Here is a 25,360-nt window from a genome sequence, read left to right on the forward strand (position 1 = left end):
CTGATGTTTGGATTCACACAGACACAAAAATTAGGACAGATATATTTCTCTTTTATGAACAGAGCAACCACTAATTGCCTTTAAAACTCTCAATAATTAAAAATATTATTGAACACCTATTTGTATAAAGAGTATTGAAAGATACTTAGGTTCATAACACACATCCTCGGCTCTTAAAGTACTATATAGTCTAAAACTTTCAGATGTTAAATGTGGAGCTGATGCAGAATCCAAGCTCCAAAGAATATTCTCCCCAAAAGTATTAGCATATGGACTCCTAGGCCTAGCTTTAGTGACTTCTTCTCTTCTTCCACCTCAGTTGAATACACTGAATCCAGAAGATACCCATGCCATAGCCTAAAAAAATTTTCAACTGTCAAATTTTGTAAACAAAGAGGATCAATTGTGCTTTAAGTACAAGAAGCATGGATGATGGGTTTGGTTGGTATGAAATGACATGTGCCAGTCAGTCTGCTGGCCAAGAAGAAATCTACCTCCACTAAGACATCAAGTAATCTGAAATAAATTAGGGACTTATTGCCTTGAATACTGAAGACATTTTACCCTTCAAATATTTCCCATGAATAGGAAAACTATCCTTTGGGTAAGTCACTATTACATCACATTGGTAAGATTAGTTAAGACTTTTGAGTCTGGGATTTGGATATTCAGCAGAGGAAGGAGAAAGAAATGAGATACCAGGAGAGGGTATGTTTGGAGATGTTGAAAGCAGAGGTGGACTTATGTGTGTGTACACATGCACACACCCACACATTATTTTCTTACCCCAGGATTGTGCCCAGGATTGGCTCAAGCCATGGAAATTTTTTCACTTTTACTTTAATAATAAATACTTGCTATTTAATGGGTAATAATGGATACCAAAAGTGACAAGTGGTTATTAAGATTTACCTGAAAAGGAAACGTGGGTGAACAGGGGCAGCAGAGAACATTCTGTCAGTGTTTTGCATTTATAGATGCTTAAGAAAATTTATTGAGTGAAAGAATTAAATACGAGAAAAAAAGATGAATCCAGACATGATAATGGCAATATTATTAATAATAACAGTAATAATCACTATAAAATGCAAAAGGTTAAAAATGCATAAGTAGTTTTTCATGTGTCATCAAATTAAGTATACTCTTGTCTTCACATTCATGTTTTGAAAAAGCACATGTCAGCTTTTCCTCAAGGAAAAAAAAAAAAAGCCTAACAAACAAATCAAAATACTAAGCTTTGAACACATTTCTGTCATTTTATCTGCTCTCTTTTCCAAAATCGGTAACTACTAACATTCTAAGGCATTCATAAATTGGCCTTGAGCTTTTATTTCCACTGGTTGACCTTAACATAAATCAGAAGCAACCAACATTTTTTTCCTTTGGTTATTTATAGATTCTGGCCCGGTCAAAAACTTTATTTGGGACAGGGCCAATTGGTAGAAAGTCTACAACTCAGATTTGAGTGAGGCATCTGTCAGAAAAGGAAAAACATGCTTTTTCATCATAGTTACATTTAAGAAGAGGCCCATCTTCCGTTAGGAAAAGTGCTTTGGGGATCCCTGGGTGGCGCAGCGGTTTGGTGCCTGCCTTTGGCCCAGGGCGCGATCCTGGAGACCCGGGATCAAATCCCACGTCGGGCTCCCGGTGCATGGAGCCTGCTTCTCCCTCTGCCTGTGTCTCTGCCTCTCTCTCTCTCTCTCTCTCTCTCTCTGACTATCATAAATAAATAAAAATTAAAAAAAAAAAAGGAAAAGTGCTTTGCACGTGTGTCAAGCAAAAACCTAGCAACTCAAACCAGATGACCTTCTCCTATATTGGAATGCCTGGACATCTAGAAAGGCTGAACCTTAAATGAACAAATGAATGGATTTGTCAGTCTCTTCATCTCCAAGCTTTTCCAAGCCAGTGAAAAAGAGTAACCATGGATACAGTAATCCTCCCATTCTGAATTTTATGGGAGACCCTAACATTTTGGATAATCTCTCATTCTCCACAAAGGTACTAGCATACATATCATGTACCCTGACTTAGAGTCCAAAAAAATCCGCTATGTATTTATGGAGCAAATCTTTCCCTGCACAATAGCTCATGATTACTAGGTGATGCAATAGGATTGTTAGCTGGGTTTATTATGTTGCTATAAACTAAGGAAATTTATCTGGCTGTTAACCCACTTTGTAGCATGCCCTTAAATATAACTGACTTTCTATTTGACTATGGTCCAGGCTAAAGGACAATAGATAAAAGGAAAACATTATGTAAAATACTAACAATAATGGAATGTTTGTATTAATCAGATTTGCTGATTATCTGAGGATTAGCAAAAAAGAAAAGGCAAAAATAAAGTTTCTGAAATGTATGAGTCATTCTTAAATGTACAATTATGGTAAATGGAATTAAGTCTGTTTTTATGGGTTCAGGTTCTTTATTCTATAATTTTTCGGGGGTCATTTCTGAAAATAGACCAACAAATAGTGTTAGCCATGGGACTACAGCTGAACTGACTTTAAAACAGATTCTATGTGATGTTGGGGGCAGTGAGCCTTTAAAAAAATATATGCATCCAATAGCTATTTTGTTTTTTAACTTGTCTAAAAGGATTTCAGTTCTATTTAGGATTGGAGTTTCTTTTTAGTAGGGCACTATTGAATAAATCTGCCTGCCTTCTATGTATCTGGTTTTTTGCTACCTGCTGTGATCAGTTGATTAAAGTTTTACTTCCATTTTTTCAAACAGCTTCTTTGAATTCTAGATGTTTATTCTTACTCTCATTTGAATGCCTGACTATATCTTTGGTGTTTGTGGGAGGCGTCTGTGAACCTTGAATAAGAAACACCATCTGTAGTTCATTTCTTTGGCATAAGGGTCCATTTAGAGAGTTTTTTTGGCATTTAAAACCAAACTACTGTGCTGCCCTCTGGCTGCTTCTGATAAAATTTAACCGAAGAAATCTCTACCATGATTCCCTAGGTTTTTCTTAGTTTGGAATTTCATGGCTCTCTCTCAGTCTAGTTGAATATCCACTGATATCAGGTTGACATATTCTATTTCTCACAGATGAGACTGCAGACGCATTTTGAAACAAAGTAAGGTGATCCTGCTTTCTGTTAAAGTCCTTTGCATTTCCACACTTGTGGTAGTTTTCCAGCCAGTAAGCTTGCATGTATTTTTCTTAGCGGTCCAGATATGTCATTATTTTCCATTTTCACTTCCTTTTGTGTGATGCCTGCATGTCAGGGAAAGGCCAGAGGAAATGCCACTTTATTTGATGTACATTTTGCCAAAGGTAGAGGATTTTTAATGATCCTTCTCTGCAAGATTTCAGAGGAGGATAAATGACCCATGAAGTAAGACTTATAACTTAATTATGACAAAACATCACGTCTTTCCATTTAGCTTCACCTCAGATTCAGAGGGCTTAAATCACTATACTAAGAATCTAAGTGAACATCTTTATCAAGGCCCTCCAAATAGAAGAAAAAATTTCTTTTATCATTCAGCAACAATTCCTTTCTTCCTTTTCCAAGATGACAATAGTCTATCAAACTGACAAAATTCTAACAATAATTTACCTTAGATTTACAGAGGTCCATTTTATTAAAACCTCTTTTTAAAGGAGTTTTTAAAATCTAAAAGGTGAATGTTAAAAAACTTCTGGTGTTAGCTCTGACACATAAAGAGCTTAGAAGTTGTCATTTCCATCTTTAGGATAAGAAAAAGCTGAACAAATTTAAAGTCAATGATTTTTCTTGGGCCATCAGAGAACTGAAGTCACAGGGTAGACAGCCACTCTGAAATCTAAAGACAGGAGAATATAAAGAAACACTGTCAAGATTAGTTTATGCAAAGCAAAAGCCACAGGAGCCGTAAATGGATAGGAACACTTAAATAGTTATTTTGATGAATTGCTGAAGGTTGGGTGTAGCTTACTTAGCATGAGAATGAGTAATTCCTGGGGGCTGCAGTTTTAGGGTGGCCCCCACAGTTTCATGGATTTTACATCCAGGAGCTACACCAGGTTCTCATGATGAAGAACCAAGAAAATTGCCATGTATCTTTGGCAAAGGTGTGGGAAAACAATAATTTTAAAATATGCTCCATACGTTCTCCATAACAAAGGGCTATTCCTCACCGAAAAAGACTAGCTGTGCCTTACCTTACATAGGCCTCCTGTCTCAACCAAGTAGGTCAGGGAGAGGGAATAAAAGATAAGAAATGCTTGCAAAATTCACATCCCAGGAATACAGGACCATGAAAAACTGGAATTTAAAGATTATAGAACACTACTCCTAACCCACTTCTTACCACTGCATTAACAAAGTTCCAGTATGGATTACAGCTGAAAGAGCTACAAGGTCCAGACTCTTTAGAAGGGGTTCTTAGGGATTCCTAAAGACACTGATAGGGACAAAATCAAGAGCAGTAGAGGAATTTGTAGTCCATGGCACCTACATGTACATAAAACATTAAACACAGCCAAACTCATAGCCAGATTAACATAAAATCTCATACTAAAGAGATTTATTTCACTTCCTTATTATAAACTATGTCTACTTTCAACAAAATAAGCACAAGGAATGCTAAAAGCAAGTCTAAAGAGACAAAGTGAGTATCAGAACTAAACTCAGATATGACACAGATTGTAGAATTATCAGACTGCGAATTTAAAATAAATTTGATTAATATGTTAAGCTGGAAAAAGTAGACAACAGGGAAGAACAGATGAATAATGTAAACAGAAAGATGAAAACTCTGAGAAAGACTCAAATATAAATACTAGAAGTAAAATAATATTGTAATAGAAAATAAAAATGGATTCTTTAGTAGACTAGATACAGTTGAGGGAAAAAAATCAGTAAATTTGAATACATGTCAGTATAAAATTTTCAAAATGAAATTTTTCAAAAAAAGAGAGAACAGATTATTCCAGAATTGTGGGGCAATTTCAGAAGGCATGATAGTATATTTGGAATACCAGAGAAAGAAGAAAGAAAAAAAAAGTGAATTAATAATGATCAAGCAATTCCAAAATTTAACGAAAGATACCAAACCACAGAAATTCAGGGTACACCAAAAGAATAAATAGCAAAACTCTGTATCAAAGAATATCACATTCAAACTCCAGAAAAAACAAATACAAAGAAAAAATCTTGAAAGAATCCAGGGTGAGAATAGAAACCTCACCTATAGAGTGAAGAGGATGAGAATTATAATGTAATTTTCTTCAGAAACTATGTGAGCAAGAAATTTAAAGTAATGAAAGAAAAAAACAGCATAGAATGAAATATACAGCAAAGTTAGCCTTCAAAAGTGAAGGAGAAATAAACATTTTCTCAAGCAAACAAAATCAAGAAGAGAGGCCAACCAAAATGGTGACACAGAAGGCTTTCTAAACTCCTCTCTTTCCATGAACACTCTGAATATACAGCTATACAAGGAATAATCCCCTCTAAAAGAAGTCCAGAAACCAACTTATGTGACTCCTACATATTAGACAAATGAGAAAATATCCTCATGGAAATGGGTACTAAAAACTGAGACCCACTCTCACCATAAATATCATTCCCAATATGGCTCCACAGGATCAGGAGGAAACAACTAACTCCCAGCTTCTCCTTGAAGAGCAAAAAGTTTTGGCTTGGCATTCAATGCTTCATCTCTTAAGACTCCTACTTGAGGGAAAGGCCCCTGGGACTATCTGTCTCTGAAAGCCAATGAGGTTTACATCCACGAGACCCGCAAGACTATAGCAAAGGAACAATTGTTAATGGGCACACAAGTACTTGCTATGGTTATCCCCCCAGGATTCAGAAGGAGCAGGCAAAATTGTTGATCTTCCAGTCTTTCCCTGGAAGAGCTCAATCTTCATGTTTTAAAAGCTGCTACTTAAAGGATTATAATTTAGCATACATCTAGGAGCTGGCTGCAATTCTCCCCAGAAACTGGGAAACTGAGACACCTCCACTGCCATCATTCTGTTGCCAGTATTTCCTTGGAAGGAGCTTGTACATGCATCTATGCCCCAGCTTTTGCACTGCCCCCCATGCGATGGATCTTAGGATTTTCTCACTCTGAAAGCCATTGGTGGTTTCTTTCACAAGTCCCAAAAGATGGCTGCAAAACAAGAAGTTTATAACTGGCTACCGTTCAGGACTCAGTTCAGAGGGAATGGAGAAAAATGCTTATCTCCTAGTTATTCCCTAAAAGGGACTCATCTGAGTACTTCAAAAGCTGCTGCCTTAGGGTCCAACTTCTAAGATAGCATACATCTAGAGACTGGTTACTCTATAATGATACAGAGGCAAATTCATCAAAAGGTATAACATTAGTAAATATACACGCAACATAAGAGCACCTAAATGTATAAGGCAAATATTAATAGATCTGAGAAATGAACAGAAATACAATAATAGTAGGAAACTTCAATACCTACATTCAACAATGGATAGATCATCCAGACAAAATATCATTAAGGAAACATAAAACTTAAATTACACAGTAGACCAGATGGACTTAACAGACATATAGAGAACATTTGATCCAATATCAGCAGAATACATTCTTCTCAAGCATACATGGAATACTCTACAGAATAGTTTATATGTTAAGCCACAAAACAAATTTTAATAAATTTAAGAAATTGAAATCATTTCAAGTATCTTTTGCAACCACAGTGCTGTGAAATTAGAAATAAATCACAAAAAGAAAATAAAGAAACTCAGAAATAAGTGGAACTTAAACAACATCCTCCTAAACAACTAATGGGTCAAAAATAAATCAAAGGAGAAATAAAAACATACCTTGAGACAAATGAAAGTGGAAATAGAACACACCAAAACTTATGGAATGCAGTAAAAGCAGTGCTAAAATGGACATTTATAGAGATAAACACCTACACTGAGATAAAAGAGAGGTCTTGAATAAACAACCTAATTTTATACTTAAAGAAACTATATAAAAAAAGATAAGCTAAGTCTGAAGTTAGTAGAAGAAAGGAAATAACAAGTATCACAGTGAAAATAAATGAAATAGTGCTACAAAGATAATAGAAAAGATCAGTGAACTAAGCTCTGGGTTTTGAAAATGCAAACAAAATAGACAAATCTTTAGCTAAACCTATAGAGAAGCAAAGAGGACTCTAATAAACAAAGTTAGAAATGAAAGAGGAGATATTACAGCTGATACCACACAAATACAAAAGATCATAACAGACAACTACTGAACAGTATAATACAACAAAGAGAATAGCTAGAAGAAATGAATAAAGTGTTTGAAGCATACAACCTACCAAGAATGAATCATGATGATATAAAAAAATCTGAACCAACCTACTACTAGTAAGAATACATCAGTAATCAAAAACCTAATTGCAAAGAAAAATTCAGGATCAGATGGTTTCACTGGCGAATATACCAAACATTTAAGAATTAATATCAATCCTTCTCAAAGTCTTTCAAAAAGATAAAAGAGAAAGAAACATTCTACACTCATTTTATTAGGCCAGCATTACCCTGATAACAAAGTCAGTCAAGGACACTACAAGAAAAGAAAATTATAGGCTAATATCTCTGTTGAACATAGATGTAAAAGTCCTCAGCAAAATATTAGCAAACCAAATTCAATGGGACTTTAAAAGTATTATACTCTATGACAAAGTGGAATTTATTCAAGGGATGCAGGGATTGTTCAGTATCTTCAAATCAGTCAGTATGATATACTACATTTAAAAACTGAAGGATAAAAATATTTTAAACCATTTTCAAAAATTAAACAATGATTATAAGGATACTAGCTGGGCTTGAAAAAAAGCATAGAAGACACTAGAGAATCCCTTACTGCAGAGATAAAAAAAAAAAAAACAAAAACAAAAACAAAAACAAAAACCTAAAATCTAATCAGGCAAAAATTAAAAATGCTATAAACAAGATGCAATCCCAATTGGAGACCATAAAAATGAAGGTGGATGAAGTAGAGGAGTGAATAAGTGATATAGAAAATAAAATTATGAATAAAAATGAAGCTGAATAGAAGAGGGAAAGAAAGATAATGAACCACAACGGTAGATTTAGGGAACTCAGCAATTTATTTAAAATAACATTTGTCTCATAGGAGTTGAGAAAAAGGAGCAGAAGGTTTACTTGAACAAATTATAGCTGAAAACTTCTTTAATCTGGGGAAGGACACAGATATCAAAATCCAAGAAGAACTGAGAACTCTCATTAAATTCAACAAAAGCCAAACATTGCCTGGGCATGTTGTAGTCCAATTCACAAAACACACAGAAAAGGAAAGAATCCTGAAAGCAGCAAGTGGAAAAGTCTTTAACCTACAAGGAAAGACAGATCAGACTTGCAACAGATCTGATCACAGAAATATAGCAAGGCAGAAGAAAGTGGCAGGAAATATTCAATGTGCTGAATGGGAAAAATATGCAGCCAAGAATTCTTTATCCTATGAGGCCGTCAGTCAGAATAGAAGGAGATAGAGTTTCCTAGACAAATAAAAACTAAAGGAGTTCATGACCACTAAGCCAGCCCTGCAAGAAATCTTAAGGAGGACTCTTTGAGTGTAGAAGAAAAAAAAAAAAGATCAAAAGCAACAAAGACTAGAAAGGACCAGAAAACATCACCAGAAACACCAATTCTGCAGGTAACATGATGGTACTAAATTCATATCTTTCAATAACCACTCCCAATGTAAATGGAATAAATGCTATAATCAAAGGACAGGGTATCAGAATGGATTAAAAAAACAACAACAATAAAAGGGGTTCTAGGGTGGCTTAGTTAGTTAAGTGTCCAGCTATTGATTTTGGCTCAGGTCATGATCTCAGGGTCCTGAGATCAAGCCCCACATTGAGCTCTGTACTCAGCAGAGAATCTGCTTGATGATTCTCTCTCTTCCTCTCCTTCTGCTCCTTCCTCTGCTCACACATTTATTATCTCTCTATCTCTCTCCCCCATCTCAAATAAATAAATCTAAAAAAACAAAAACAAAAACAAAAACAAAAACAAAACACAAGCTCCATCTATTTGCTGCCTACAGGAGACTCATTTTAGACCTAAAGACAACTGCAGATTGAAATTGAGGGAATAGAGAACCATTTACCATGCTAATTGATGTCAAAAGAAAGCTGGAGTAGCCATATTTATATTAGACAAACTTGATTTTAAACCAAATATTCTAATAAGAGATGAGGAAGGGCATTATATCATAATTAAGGGTCTATCCAACAAGATGATCCAACAATTGTAAGTATTAATGCCCCCAACTTGGGAGCAACCAAATATATAAATCAATTAATAATAAACATAAAGAAACTCATTGGTAATAATACAATAATAGTAAGGGACTTTAACACAACAGTTACAGCAATGGACAGATCACCAAAGCAGAAAATCAAAAAGAAAACAATGACTTTGAATGATACACTGAACCGGATGGATTTAACAAAACTTATTCAGAACATTTCATCCTAAAGAAGCAGAACACCCATTATTTTCAAATGCACATAGAACATTTTCCAGAATAGATCAAATACTGGGTCACAAATCACCTTCAAAAAGTACAAAAATATTGAGATAATACCATGCATATTTTCAGACTACAATGCTATGAAACTTGAAGTCAACCATGAGAAAAGATTTGGACAGACCACCAAAAAATGGAGGTTAAAGAACATCCTACTAAAGAATAAATGAGCTAACCAGGAAATTAAAGAAGAAATTAAAAAAATACATAGAAGCAAATAAAACACAACAGTCCAGAGCCTTTCATATGTAACAAAAGCCATTTTAAAAGGGAAGTATATTGAAATACAGGCCTACCTCAAGAAGCAAGAAAAGTTAGAAATACATAACCTAAAACTTACACCTAATGGAGATAGAAAAGGAATAGTAAATAATGCCTAAAGCCAGCAGAGAAAGGGAAATAATAAAAATTAGAGCAGAAATAAATGATATAGAAACAAACAAACAAAATCAGTAGAATGGGTTAACAAAACTAAGAACTAGTTCTTTGAAAGAATTAATAACATTGATAAACTCCTAGACAGACTTATCAAAAAGAAAAGAGAAAGGACCCAAATAGATAAAATCATGAATGAAAGAGGAGAAATCACAACCAACACCACAGAAATACAAACAATTATAAGATAATATTATGAAAAATTATATGCCACCAAACTGGGCAACTGGAAGAAATGGACAAATTCCTAGAAACCTACAAACTCCCAAAACTGAAACAGGAAGAAATAGAAAGTTTGAAGAGACCCATAACCAGCAAAGAAATTGAATCAGTAATTAAAAAAAAAAGTACATGAAACATACCTCATCATCATAAAGGCCATATACAAAAGACCCACAGCTAATATCATCCTCAATGGGGAAAAACTGAGAGCCTTCCCCCTATGGTCAGGAATAAGACAAGGATGTCCACTCTCACCATTACTACTTAACATAGAACTAGAAGCCTTAGCCTCAGCAATCAGACAACAAAAAGGAATAAAAGGCATCCACATTGGCAAAGAAGAAGTCAAACTTTCGCTATGTGCAGATGACATGATACTCTATATAGAAAACTCAAAAGACTCCACCAAAAAAATTGCTAGAACAATTTCATGAATTTAGTAAAGTTGCAAGATATAAAATCAGTGTGTAGGAAATCTGTTGCATTTTATACACCAATAATGAAGCAGCAAAAAAAAAAAAAAAAAAAAAATCAAGGAATCAATCTCATTTGCAATTGTACCAAAACCAATAAGATACTGAGAAATAAATCTAACTAAAAAGATAAAAGATCCATACTCTGGAATATAGAACATTTAAAAAAAATTTAAGAGGACATAAAGAAATGGAAAAGAATTCCATGCTAATGGATTGGAGAAATAAACATTGATTCAATGTCTATACTACCCAAAGCAATGTAAACATTTAATGCAATTCCTATCAAAACTACTAGCATTTTCCCAGTGTTAGAACAACAATCCTAAAATTTGTATGGAACCAAAAAAACCCCGAAGTGCCAAACCAATACTGAAAAAGAAAATTAAAACTAGAGGCATCCAGATTATAAGTGATATTACAAGGCCATCAAGACAGTAAGGAAGTAGCACAAAAACAGACACTAGAATCAGTGGAATAGAATAGAGAACCCAGAAGTGGACCCTCAACTCTGTGGTCAACTAATTTTTGACAAAGTAGGAAAGAATATCCAATGGAAAAATGACAGTCTCTTCAACAAATGGTATTGGGAAAAATGGAGCACAACATGCGGAAGAATGAAATTGGACCACTTTCTTACAGCATATGCAAAAATAAGTTTAAAATGGATGAAAGACCTAAATATGAGACAGAAAACCAACAAAATCCTAGAGGCGAACACAGACAGAAACCTCTTTGACCTTGGCCTTATTAAACATATTGCTCGAGGCTAGGGAAACAAAAGCAAAATGAACTATTGGCACTTCATCAAAATAAAAAGCTACTGCACAGCAAAAGAAATAATCAACAAAACTAAAAGGCAGCCTACAGAATGGGAGAAGATATTTACAAATGACATATCTGATAAAGGGTTAATATTCAAAATGTATAAAGCACTTATTAAACTCAACATCCAGAAAAAAAATAATACAGTTAAGAAATGGGGAAAAGATATGAATAGAGACTTTTCAGAAGAAGACATTCAGATGGCTTACAGACACTTGAAAAGATTCCCAACATCACTCATCATCAGGGAAATACAAATCAAAGCCAGGACAAGATACCACCTCACACCTGTCAGAATGGCTAACATTTAAAACAACAGAAACAACAGGTTTTGGTGAAGATGCAGAGAAAGTGGAACTGTCATCTTGCACTGTTGGTAGGAATGCAAATTGTTCTCTGGAAAACAGTTTGAGGTTCCTCAAAAAGTTAAAAATAGAACTATCTTACCATCCAGCAATTGCACTAAGTATTTACCCAAAGGTTACAAAAATACAGATTTGAAGGCGCTTATGCACCCTGATGCTTATAGCAGCATTATCAACAATAGCCAAACTATGGAGAAAGCCCAAATGTTCATAGATTGATCGATTGATGAATGGATCAGAAGATATGATGTATCTATATCATCTATATCTATATCTATATGGATGGGGGAATATATGTATAACAGATATCTATCTATCTATATCTATCTATCTGATGGAATATTAGCCATCAAAAACATGAAATCTTGCCATTTGCAAAGACATGGATGGAGCTACAGTGTATTATGCTAAGTGAAATAAGGCAGGCAGAGAAAGACCATATGATTTCACTCATATGTGGGATTTAAGACAGAAAACAGATGAACAGAAGGAAAGGGGGAAAGAAAAAAAAAGGAGAGAAGGAAATAAGACCTAAGACACTTAGCAATAGAGAACAAACTGAAAGTGGATGGTTGAATGTAGGGGATGGGTTAGATAGGAGAGTGGGTCTTAAAGAGGATAGTTATTGTGATGAGCACTGCGTGCTGTGTGTATGTGATGAATCACTGAATTCTACTCCAAAAACTAATATTGTGCTGTACATTAACTAAGTAAAATTTAAATTAAAAGAAAGAGGAGAAGGATAAGGAAGAGAAGGAGGGGTAGGAGGAAGAAGAAAGGCAGGAGGAAGAGGACAGGGAGGAGAATGAGAAGGTAAAAACACACAATTTATCATCAGAGGTTCTTCAGAGAAAAGCAAATGATACAGGTCTGAAACTTAGATCTAAGTTTAAAAAAATAAAGTATCAAAGAAAATAAATTTAGATAAAATAAAATCTATCTTTTCTGTTAATAATTGAAAAAATAGATGCTTTTTCAAAGTAATAACAGCAACAACATACTGTATGATTATAGCACAAGAATGAGTGAAATAAATGATAATAATTTTATGAGGGACAGGAGAGAGGAGTTGAGAATAGTCTGCTATAAGGTACTTGCTCTGAGAAGCAGCAGAGTGTTATCTAAAAGCAGATCAATTTTAAATGTGTTTTTGCAAACTCTAAGGCAACCATTAAAACATTTTTAAACATATTTTAAAATAATAAAATCAATATTCTAATAGAAGAGAGAAAAAGAAATCACATAAGATGTTCATTAAAACCAGAGGAGGCAGAAAAAGAAGGGGGGAAAAAGAAGTAAAGAACAAGTAGAACAAATAGAAAATAGTTCTAACACTATACATATTATTCAAATTATATCAATAATCACTGTAAATGTGATTCTAAAGGAATGAAATCTTGCCATTTGCAACAACATGGGTAGACCTAGAGGGTATTATGCTAAGTGAAATAGGTCAGACAGAGAAAGACCAAATATCATTATTTCATTTACATGTGGAATTTAAGAAAGAAAATAAATGAACAAACAAAACAAATAGAATCTTATATACAGGGGACAATCTGGTGGTTGCTGGAAGGGAAGTGGGCAGGGAGATGAGTGAAATAGGGAGTAAAAATGAATGCTGTAAATAGTACAATTAAAAGTCAGAGATTTTCAGAGTAGATACAGTCAGACCCAGCTATAAAGTTGTCCACAAGAAATCTGCTTTAAATATGAAGACGTAATAGGTTTAAATGTTAAAAGGGGTAGATAAAGATCACACTAACACTAATGCTGATGCTAATCAAAAGAAAACTGGAACAGCTATATTAATTTCAAACAAGTAGTCTTCAGAACAAAGAAATGTATAAAGAACAAAGAAATCAAAGATTTAAATAAGTGGAGAGGTATATCATGTTTGAATGGGAAGTCTCAATATCATTAAGATCAATTTTTCTGAAGTGGATCTACAGATTTAATGAAATTCCAATCAAACTCACAGCAAACTATTCTGTAGATATGACAAATTGATTCTAAGGTTTATATGAAAGGCAAAAGACTGAGAATAGCAAACACAATTCAGAAGAAGAAGGGTTATAAGTTGGAGAAGGGAGGAGAGGGTGAGGAGGAAATTTGAGGACTGACTATTCAACTTCAAGCCTTACTGTAAAGTTATAGCAATTAAGGTAGCATAGTATTGTTAAAAGAAAAGACACATAAATCAGTGGGACTAAATAGAGCCCAGAAGTGGACCTACACAAATAAAGTAAGCTGAATTTTGACAAAGTAAAGACAACTGAGTGGAGAAAGGATACTTTTTCAAAAAATAGTGCTGGAACACCTGCACATTCATATGCAAAGGAAAAACTAATCTAGACATAGAATTTATAACCTTCACAAAAATTAAATCAAAATGGATCATAGATCTAAAAGTGAACAGAAATTTCACCAAAGAAGACATAGACATGGCCAATAAGCACATGAGAAAATACTCTGCATCACTTGTCATCAGGGAAATACAAATCAAAACCACAATGAGATACCATCTCACACTAGTGAGAATGGGGAAAATTAACAAGACGGAAAACAACAAATGTTGGAGAGGATGCGGAGAAAGGGGAACCTTCTTGCACTGTTGGTGGGAATGTGAACTGGTGCAGCCACTCTGGAAAACTGTGTGGAGGTTCCTCAAAGAGTTAAAAATAGAGCTACCCTACGACCCAGCAATTGCACTGCTGGGGATTTACCCCAAAGATACAGACGCAGTGAAAGGCAGGACATCTGCACCCCAATGTTTATAGCAGCAATGTCCACAATAGCCAAACTGTGGAAGGAGCCTCGGTGTCCACTGAAAGACGAATGAATAAAGAAGATGTGGAATGGAATATTACTGTACATAATGGAAATTACGTACAATGGAATATTACTCAGCCATTAGAAATGACAAACACCCACCATTTGCTTCAACGTGGATAGAACTGGAGGGTATTATGCTGAGTGAAATAAGTCAATTGGAGAAGGACAAACATTATATGATCTCATTCATTAGGGGAATGTAAAAAATAGTGAAAGGGAATAAAGGGGAAATGAGAGAAAATGAGTGGGAAATATCGGAGAGGGAGGGAGAACATGAGAGACTCCTAACTCTGGGAAACGAAGTAGGGGTGGTGGAAGGGGTGGTGGAAGGGGAGGTGGGTGGGAGGTTGGGGTGACTGGGTGACAGGCAATGAGGGAGGCACTTGACGGGATGAGCACTGGGTGTTATGCTATATGTTGGCAAATCGAACTCCAAGAAAAAATATACAATAAATAAATAAACCGCAAAACTATAAAACTTCTAGAAGAAAACATAGGCAAAAATCTAATTGACTTTATATTTGGCAATAAATTTTTAAATACAACATCAAACACCTGATCCATGAAAGAAAAAAATTGATAAGTTGAACCTTTTAAAATTAGATCTACCATGTGAAAGAGATCAAAAAAATATGCTACAGTAAGGAAGAAATATTTACAAACGTATCTGATACAGGAATTACATACAAAAGATACAAAGAACTCTTGAAACTTAATTAAAAAAAACAACTCATTTATTAAATGGGCAAAAGATCTGAACAGACACCTCATTAAAGAAAATATACAGATGACAAATAAGCATATGAAAGATGTTGAACATCATATATTCTTAAGGAACTGCAAATTAAAACAATGAAATACCACTACATATCTATAAGGAAGGCTAAAATCCAAAATATTGACAACATTCAATACTGGTGAGAATGCAGAGCAACAGAAATTTTATTTATTGCTGTTGGAAATGCATATGGTATGGCCACTTTGGAAGACAGTTTGGCAATAAACATATTCTTACCATATGACACAACAACTGCAGTCCTAGATATTCATCTAACTTATTTAAAAACTTACATTTACACAAAAATCTGTATGCAAATGTTTACACAAAAATCTGTATGCAAATGTTTATAGCAAGCAGCTTTATTCATAATGTCCAAGCCCTGGAAACAACCAAAATGCCCTTCAATAGGTGACTGTATAAAATGTGATACAACCATAAGATGAAATGTTATTTGGTAATTAAATGAACATTAATATTCATAGTAGTGTTACTTATAATAGCCAAAGAGATGACAGAAACTCAAATGTCCATCAACAGATGAGCCAATAAACAAAATATGGCATATACAAACAATGGAATATTATTGTCTTAAAAAGGAGTGAAATTTTGACACATGCCACAACATAGGCAATCCATGAAAACAGTATGCTAAGTGTAAAAAGCTAGATATAAAAAGAAAATATTGAATGATTTTACTTATATGAGTTTTTCCAGAATAGACAAATTAATTCATAGAGACAGAAAGTAAAGTACAGGTTGCCATGGGTTTAGGGAAAGCAGAATGGGGAGCTATCGGGTAATGGGTACAGAGTGTCAGTTGGGATGATTAAAAAGATCTGGAAATAGTGATGATGGTTGTAGAACGATGTGAATGTGCTTAATGTCACTGAATTGTATACTTAGAAATGATTACATTAGTTAATTTTATGTTATGTGTGTTTTACCACAATATCTATGATAGTAAATGTCATGGATAAATGTAAAATGCATATTGCTAAGTGAAAGGAGGCAGTCTGAATAGTCTACATAATATAAAATTCCAATTATATGACATTTAGAAAAGGGAAAACTATAGAGACAGTAAAAAGATTATTGGTTGATAGGGGTTTGAGAGTAGGAGGAATTTTAAATAAGTAAAGCACTGGGGATATTTTGGGGGAGTGAAACTTTCTGTATGATCCCGCAAGTAGTGGTCATGACATTATGAGTTTGTCAAAATCCATGGAACATTTTAGCATAAAGGGTGAAACTAAGTGTTTACAAATTAAAAAGTCATTTAGGAGGTAAGAGAATTCAGAATATAATGCAGACTGTGACCAAAAAATGTTTAACTACATTAAAAAGTATGAAACAATTTCACTAAAGGAGATGGGGAAATGTATTAATCTAGGTATTTTTGGAAATGAATGGAGTCTGTAAGACGAAAGACAAAAGGAACTGCACATAAGCATTGTGCTCTACTTAACAAAGTTATTTCCCATAAGAGTATGGGTTCTGACACTATTATACAGGTATGCTGGAACAATTAAGTAAATGTATTATGGATGATGACAGGTTTCTCACTGTTGGAGTAGGTATTAACAGAGAAGCAAGGAAAAAGGCAAGAATGATCTATGGGGTTATGGGTTAATGCCGGCGATATCAGTAATAGTTCATGTTTAAGTTCATATAGACACAGATGGTTTTATATTATATATAAATATAAATATAGTATATAGTATATATATACAAAATACCTTGGTAGGTCAGTGAAAAGGGCCTACAAGCAATTATACTCCAATAGCAATTAGCACATCCAGTGCCTAAATCCTGGTTTCTAATACCATTCTCCATTAAATGGTTTCTAATACCATTCTCCAATTAAAAGAACCAGGACTACTTGGACAGATGCCTGATTCTAAGACCGAGACAGAAAATATAGAAGAGGAGACTTAATTATTTTGTAGTGCCAGAAAGTGAGCAACTGCTCAAAAACAGACACAAATACAAACAAAACTCCACTACTGATAGATTTATAACAAAGGAACGCAGAGCCAACCGAAAGAGATCCCAATGGCCAGAGCTGAAGCAAGTGAGCAATAAAATAAAGTTGTATTGTAATATAACCCAAAATATAAACGAGTATACATGAGTACATTTTGATATAAATAAATTAAATAAAATAATTATATAAGTAAATAGATGAAAGAGAATAAATGTCTAATAAGCAGAATAATTCCAGATAATTTACCCCGGAGGATAGACACTCCATCCTTAAGGAAGGGGAGCACAAATCCCCACTCCTTAAATGTGAATTGCATATAGTGACTTCCTTCCAAAGAGGACAGTATGGAAAGGAGGAAAGGAGTAAGTTTACAGTGGGGAAACCTGACAAACACTACCTCAGCCAGGTGATTAAGGTCAATATTGACATGATATGTCAGGTTGATATTAAATACCCTTGAGATGTCATAATAGAATACCAATTTACCTCTGTGATCTTCTCCCCCAAAACCTGTGATACAAGTCTATTCATGAGATAAACATCAGACAAATTACAGTAGAAGTGCATCCTATAAAATACATAAACAGTATTCCTCAGAACTATCAAGATAAAACAAACAAACAAACAAGTAAGTCAGAAAAACTGTTACAGCCAAGAGAAGCTTAAGGAGATTTGACAAATTATATGTAATGCTATGTCCTGGATGGGATTCTGAAGCAGAAAAGGGACATTAAGTGAAAATTAATGAAATCTGAATAAACTATGGTCTTTAGTTAATCACATCAGTTTTGGTTCATTAACTATAACAAGTGTATAATAGTAATGCAAGATGTGGATAATAAGGGACCTGGGAGTGGAGGTATAAGGGAACACACTGCACTACTCTCTTCTGTTATTCTGTAAATCTTAAAATTTCTAAAAATATTCTTTTTTAAAAAAGCAAATATTAACATATCTAGAACAATAAGAAAGAGGAAATTATTATTTTTTTTAATTACTAAGAGTTACAAGAAAGGAAACCGTTCTGGTTTGAAGAAACACGGTATGGTTTTACAAAAACAAACTAAAGTCTTTTCTGAAACTTTGCATAATAATTCATCTTTAGTTGAAGGAAACAACTTCTACTATACAATAAGATAAACTGGGATATTCTCAGGTATGTCCTCGAATTCTTATTTATTCATCAGCTCACTTGTGAGGATAATTTAACTCCTATATATCTAACACTGTGCCATGTCTTGAGCTATGACAATAAATCAAATTTAGCCTACATGTTCAAGGAGCTCAATTTCAGATAAATAATAATAACAGAAAACTATAACAATATGATCAGATGTGTAACACCAAGATGATTGTGCTATGGACACACAAAAGAGGAAGAGACGAACACCGAGTCCTTGCAGAAGAGGTGATGTTTCAACTGAGCCTTCAAAGCTGAGTGGAAATGCAGAGACCACACAAGTGACCATTTCATGAAGCGGCTTGTGCTGATCTGATCAGGCTGGTTTCTCTCCCTCTCACCAATACAACTAACTGCAGAGAATTTTCAACCTGTCTTTTGCAGTGGAGATGAATGTCTTCCGTGAAGCTTTAGCTATTTTTGTCTCTTTTAGGTTTTTGTTTTGTTTTGTTTTGTTTTATTGCTTCCTGGAGTTAGATAAAAGCAACAAATACAACTCCTTGCCCAGTATTATAAAATAACTACTGCAGCTACCTTGCATTCTTTCTCTTCTGTAGTAAGAGAGAAATTTTGAGTTCCATTATTATTGTCAAATAAACGCTAACTTCTGATCTGGGTGCCATCTGGAAACACTGTCTCTTAATATTCAAAAGTTATTTATTCTGTTTAATTCTTATGTTGCTTTTCCAACAAAATCTTTCTCTGTAACATCTGTGGTTTTACTCATTAACCATTTTCTGCACCCTTATGTGCAGATTCATTAAACAAGTTTCCAAAAGGAAGAAAGTTTGTTCATTCATTTATTCAAAAACATCTATTCAGAAACAGTGACTGAGCACCTACTACTTTGTTCCAGGAACAAACTTAGATGGCTATGGTCATTAAAGAAATACTCTGTGCTATAAAAGGAAGAGAGAAGAAAACAGAAAAGAGAAGAAAAGCTCTGTGCCAGAGAAAATAAACTGCAAATCTTCATGGCCTAGCTTTGTTCTCACTCATTTAACTTACTCATATGCTGGTGCTGGATGGGCAGATATACAGGAACCAGGCTCCTTTGATCTTGTGGCTCCACCTTCCTTTAGAGCCTCAAAGCTCTTCACTTCCGTATGGCAGATAGATGGAAAGAAGATAGACAAGACACACCAGCTTCTTCAGCACTTCAATTTACACGTGATGTATCACTTCTGCTCACATTGTATTAGTGAAAATTAGTCACATGGTCACAGGTGGATTGGTGGGGGTGCATGGGCAGGCTGGAAAATGTAGTCTGTGGCTGGGCAGCTTGTTCCAGTCACTAGTCCACACCCCTGGATACAGCATATGCATCTTTGGTGCATCCACCATCTCTGCCACCCTGCTGGAGATCCTAAAATCAATCTGACTTGTTCTCATATATGTGAGAATCCTCAGCCAAGGAAGGCAGAAAGAATAAATGTGTAACCAGATTCTTTCCATCTCTGCTAGTTCACACCTTCTGCGAGTTAATTAAAATAGCTAAAGAGAACCCAAAGAGCAAGTGTAAAAGCTGTTTGCTAGAATCCATAAAAATGGGCACTGACTGGAACAGAAGGTGATAGCCAACAACTTGTTTTTCTGCCACAGACTACAAAAAAGGTATGTAGATCTAGATTTTATAGTGGAGTAGCCCATTTCTGATAGTAAGTCTGCAGGCTACAGGGATTAGTCACCCCATTGCCTAAAGCCCCATTACCATAAAGTGTGAGTTCACACGTGCTTCTCTATGACTATATAAATAGTTTTGGTGTCCAGCTTCTTTTAAAATTAAAGATGATCTGCCATTTATGTGTCTCACATGCTTGAGTTTTCCAGGAGCCTGAGGGTTGACACAATGTGTGCTTGAATGAACAGTGGAAGGTGCTGGGGATCATTTCTTCCTGCCGTGTCATCTTGCCCTGGGAGTTCCAGCAGTCAGGAGTGTCATTACAGTGGATGTCTTTGATATGAACCTCAGGCTGATCACTTAAGTTCTGACTGTGGATTCTGGCCTGCTAGTTGAGGATATTTGGATGAAATAGAGCCACAATGGGAATAATGGGAAAGACAATAAACTTATGGTCTGGCACCAGGAACATCAACTATGATTATATAATTTCACTATGAATAGGAAAATGAAATTCAGCTTATTAGGAGGTCCTGTAGACCCCATATTTACATATTCATTGAAGGGGATATAAATTCTGTTGTCATCCTTTACCATGTTTCTGCACTTTCCAGTTGCTTTGTCATGGGCTTACCTCCACTCCCTCCTGATGCAGAGGGAGAAGTTAGTATTTCCCATCTCTCTACCCGTTTTAACTTGTTCCTTGTCAAGGGAGCAATGAACACTCCCTTGACAACTAATGAAAGCTTGGAGGCATTTTTCTGGCACATTGTTTGCTTTTTATTTGTTGATTTTTGCTGCTGTTTTGTTTTTTTTTTTTTTTAAACCAGAGTTGGCATGTTGACCTTCTTCCACTCCCACTCTGTTGCAGTGGCCCTCCTCTCTTTCTTGCTCCCAAGCAGAAGGCCCACATGGGTGTGGCCCTGTCTTCTAGACAAAACACTGAAGGCTTCCGGTCCCTGAGGCATCTGAATCTGCTGAAAACTCAATATGCGAGGAGTCTATGATCTTTTGGTATTAGGTGAGCAAACTCAGGGTCTGTTTATGTTCCCATCTTCCCGCCAGTGACTTACATAGTCTAAGGATGAGCACATGTTAATAGGTTGCCCATACAGTGACCTGATACTCAACCACTTTCTCTAGTCTTGCTTTCCCAAGAAGCCCTTTTGGGGACCATTGGACCACCATTCATGAAGCTAATCTATTGATCTCAGTAACTCTTTAGTTCTGTTCCCTACTAGCTAAAGCCTGATAGAAGGAACGATGAGAGGTTGGAATCCATACCCATCAACACACGCAAATGAGTTAAATAAAAGTTTCAAAAAATAATCTAGTTACATCCTACTGTACACTCCCAAATCCTAAAATACAATTGTGTAGAAACATTACCAGCTCAAGATACTTTTTTCTATTCCTTTGTCTTACCAAAGAATTAAACCCATATCATTTGTCATTCATATACTCTAGAGGAAGCAGGAAAACAATAGAAGAATAGCAAGATCTATTACCTGTGGTTTCTGGATGTCAGTTCTAATGTTTGGTGAATATCCAGTTAGGATGTGACATTTGTCTTAAGTGGCAGCAACTCATCCTGCCTCTCTTCGAGATAATACATCATCCCTCTACTTGTTCACATTAGGGTGTGTCCTCGAGTATGAATGTCCTCAGGCAAAGTTTAAAACATGAATTCTTGGCTGAGATGGTGGGAGGAGGAGGAAGATAGTAGGCTAAAAAATACTACATATTCCATATTTTCCATATTCCATATTCAGAGAAAAATCTCATTATGGATGAATCCCTTAAATGAGTATCAGGAAAGAGAATGACTGATTCTATTTCTCTATTTTGGGGGGGGGGGGGCATTCAGAAGCTGAACACCTGTAAACACATAACCAGTGTTCAGACCACACCAGCTGTATCAGACACCTCAGGTGCCCTGTTGCTTGCCCTTTTAATTCTAGCTTTTGCTGTGGCAACCAGCTATGCATAGATACAGCCTGATGGCTCAGCTGCAAATGGGGCTTCTGGGCATCTCCTGGAATCTTCTCAGCCATTCTCATACATGTACACACCTGGGAGTATGAGCTATGCTGGATCAGAAGAAATTCTTGGATAAACACTGACCTTTTACCAGTGGACTTTTATTTATTTATTTATTTTTATTTTTTATTTTTTAATTTTTATTTATTTATGATAGTCACAGAGAGAGAGAGAGGCAGAGACATAGGCAGAGGGAGAAGCAGGCTCCATGCACCGGGAGCCCAACGTGGGATTCTATCCGGGGTCTCCAGGATCGCGCCCTGGGCCAAAGGCCCGCGCCAAACAGCTGCGCCACCAGGGGATCCCACCAGTGGACTTTTAAAGAGTACTTTTAAAGAGTAGCTTATTTACTAACAATAAATTTTGAGATGTCTGGTTATCATGACTACCTATAAACCATTAATATAATAGTACCTGTGGGTCATAGCAATCAGAAAATCTCTAATCTTCTAGAATGGAAACTGCTACTATCCCCTTGGGACAGAGATTGGATCAAGGACTGCTGTGCAGTGGAGGCTTCAGTTAGGACATGGTCTTCTCCCTCAACTCCCATCCTCCTCACCCCATTGCCCCAGGTCCCAAGTCACAGCATTTGGTTGGGAGGAGAGCACATTTGGCCTATTAGTAGTCTACTCAGGCTGGAATTCAGCATTTTATTAGATGGCTGTGGATAGTAACTTTCTTCTTCCTGTTGGAACAGACAAGATAGCATGCATCCCTGCAAGCTACTGGCAGCCATCCTATGTTCATGAGGCAAGCCAGCCTCAAGTCAACACTATAGAGAGCAAAGTAGGAACACAAAAAATCACTGAGTGCTCAGTTATATCACTGAACCATTGGATCAGTTCCTGTTGGATGCAGTCATACTCTAAATTTTTCAGTTGTAAGAAGAAATGAATTCCTATTTCTATTTAAGACAATATGGGTTTTCCATAACTTTCATACATATATATTATAACTAATGTATTTAAAAGTCATGACATTTTGCAAGTTTTAATATTCTTTTCACCAAACATGGTTATAATAAAAATAAGACCAATTTTACTTGTCAGGAAAATAAATTTATGTTTACATTTTATTTCAAGATTACCAGATAAGTGAAGTTTTATTGGATAAGACATGATGACATCAGAATTTGTTTAACTATAGATTATCATTAATCATTAATCATTTCCAGAAGGTTCATGAATTCTCAAGAATTATGAAAACTTTACTTTTAAAAATGATGCATATATTTGCATAAAAGTATTTTCATTATTTTGTATTATTGTTGCTACTTTAGTCAGCCCTAAAATATCACTGCCACCCTTTCCCCTGCTACTGGGACCACAATTCAGTCTGCAATATTTTTTCTCTGCCATCCTGAGTTTTAACCAGAACACTGACTAAAGGCAGTTGGATAAAAGAACTAGAGTTTACCTAGTTGATCTTCACCAAGCCAGTGCTTTGGGATGTCAAACAATTTCTTCGAATTCATGCTTTCTCTCCTAGATTTCCTATAATCAACAATTTATAGTACTAAACCTGAAAGAAAAATTCTATAACCTTAAGAATTTATGTCCTAAGATTTATGGATAAAAGTAGGCAGAGCAACAAATGAAATTTATGTTTCTTCAGAAGATAGCAAGAATGGGGTCAGTACAGAAATACCCTCAGGAGTCCTAAAGCCAGTTCTCCCCATTACCTTACTCATGCTTTTATTGCTTTCTTCTTAAATAGGGACTGTATTTGCAGGCACTGCGTACCCTGTAGAGAAAAAAGAAAGCAACAAAGATTCCTGCTGTGACATAAAGAGCATGAAATATACTGTCAGCTAGAGCAGCATATCCAGCCCTTTCTGGAACAAGATCACCATGGACTCTGAAGAATAGGAATTAAGACAGAGGAGTGAAATGGTGGGGTTGAGGGAGTGGGAGGCAGATGACAGAAAGGTCAAGATGAGAAAAAGAGGAAGAAAACAAGTGTAGGGGAGTGAAGGGAGACAGGGAGAGGAAGGAACAGGCTGGAAGAAAGAGAGTATATGTTTATGGGACAAACTTAAAATCACAAAAGTATTCAAGTAGCTGCCTACGAGATAGAAAGAGAATACATGGTAAGGATTTGCTTCCATGCAGTACAGATGATGTTACTAAACCAGGGGGTTTGATACATATTCTGTTACTGTTTTGCACAGAAAATTTCAAGGGTTCCACATGGCTTAAGACTCCAGAGAAGATGTTTCATAACATATCTCCATTTTTCCAAATGCAATTGGATATTTCTTTACTCCCCACTGTGAAGCTCTAGTCCCACACAGGTTTCCTTCCTCCAAATCCCAGAGAATCATTTGTACCACCTTACCTTTGTCCACACTGTTACCTCTCTCTGGATTACACTTCACATTCTTCACACACATCTCTATGGAAATCCTACCCAATCAAAAGAATACCCCTCCCATTCCACCTCCTCCCAGAAGCCTTCTTTAAACACTCCAGCCTCAACCAATCCCTTCCTTTTCTGAAACCTGGCTAAAATCAGTCTGGATTTTTCTCTTTCTAAAACAAATTAGGGGCAGCCCTGGTGGCTCAGAGGTTTAGCACTGCCTGCAGCCCAGGGCCTGATCCTGGAGACCCTGGATGGAGTTCCACCTCGGGCTCTCTGCATGGAGCCTGCTTCTCCCTCTGCCTGTGTCTCTGCCTCTCTCCCTCTCTCTCTGTGCCTCTATGAATAAATAAATAAATAATCTTAAAAGAAAAAAAAATAAAACAAATCAGATAAGGGGTGTGAATGAAGCAAATGAACTGTTTGTATCTTCCATGCCCCATCTTAATCACTCCTGGCCTTATTCTATTGATTATTTCATTCATAAAGTTCTTTCTTTTCATACACATTGCACTCACTAGACAAATAAGAACATAATAGACCCAACATCAGAAAAGAGGCTTAATACTGGGAATCTTCTGTATCTCTACTTTCAGTGGGATCACATTTCTTTAGTATAAATCAAAAGGAAAGAGTGCTCTATATGAGAAATTCCTCTTTGTCTAAACATGGTTATGGAATTCAGATTTTAATAGATTCAGCGC

General features: G+C 35.7%; 1 protein-coding gene across 1 annotated transcript in view; it reads right to left on the reverse strand.

Annotated features, from left to right (window-relative positions):
• FAM13C (family with sequence similarity 13 member C) overlaps nucleotides 1–19,661 on the reverse strand; it is a 250,712-nt gene extending 231,051 nt beyond the window's left edge. Inside the window, exon 1 of the mRNA XM_049108946.1 lies at nucleotides 19,643–19,661. The gene's annotated coding sequence lies outside the window, so the exon portion shown is untranslated. The remainder of the gene's footprint in view (nucleotides 1–19,642) is intronic.
• Between the last annotated feature and the right edge of the window lie 5,699 nt (nucleotides 19,662–25,360).

Source organism: Canis lupus, chromosome 4, assembly GCF_003254725.2.
Source record: "Canis lupus dingo isolate Sandy chromosome 4, ASM325472v2, whole genome shotgun sequence".
NCBI classification, from domain to species: Eukaryota; Metazoa; Chordata; class Mammalia; order Carnivora; family Canidae; genus Canis; species Canis lupus.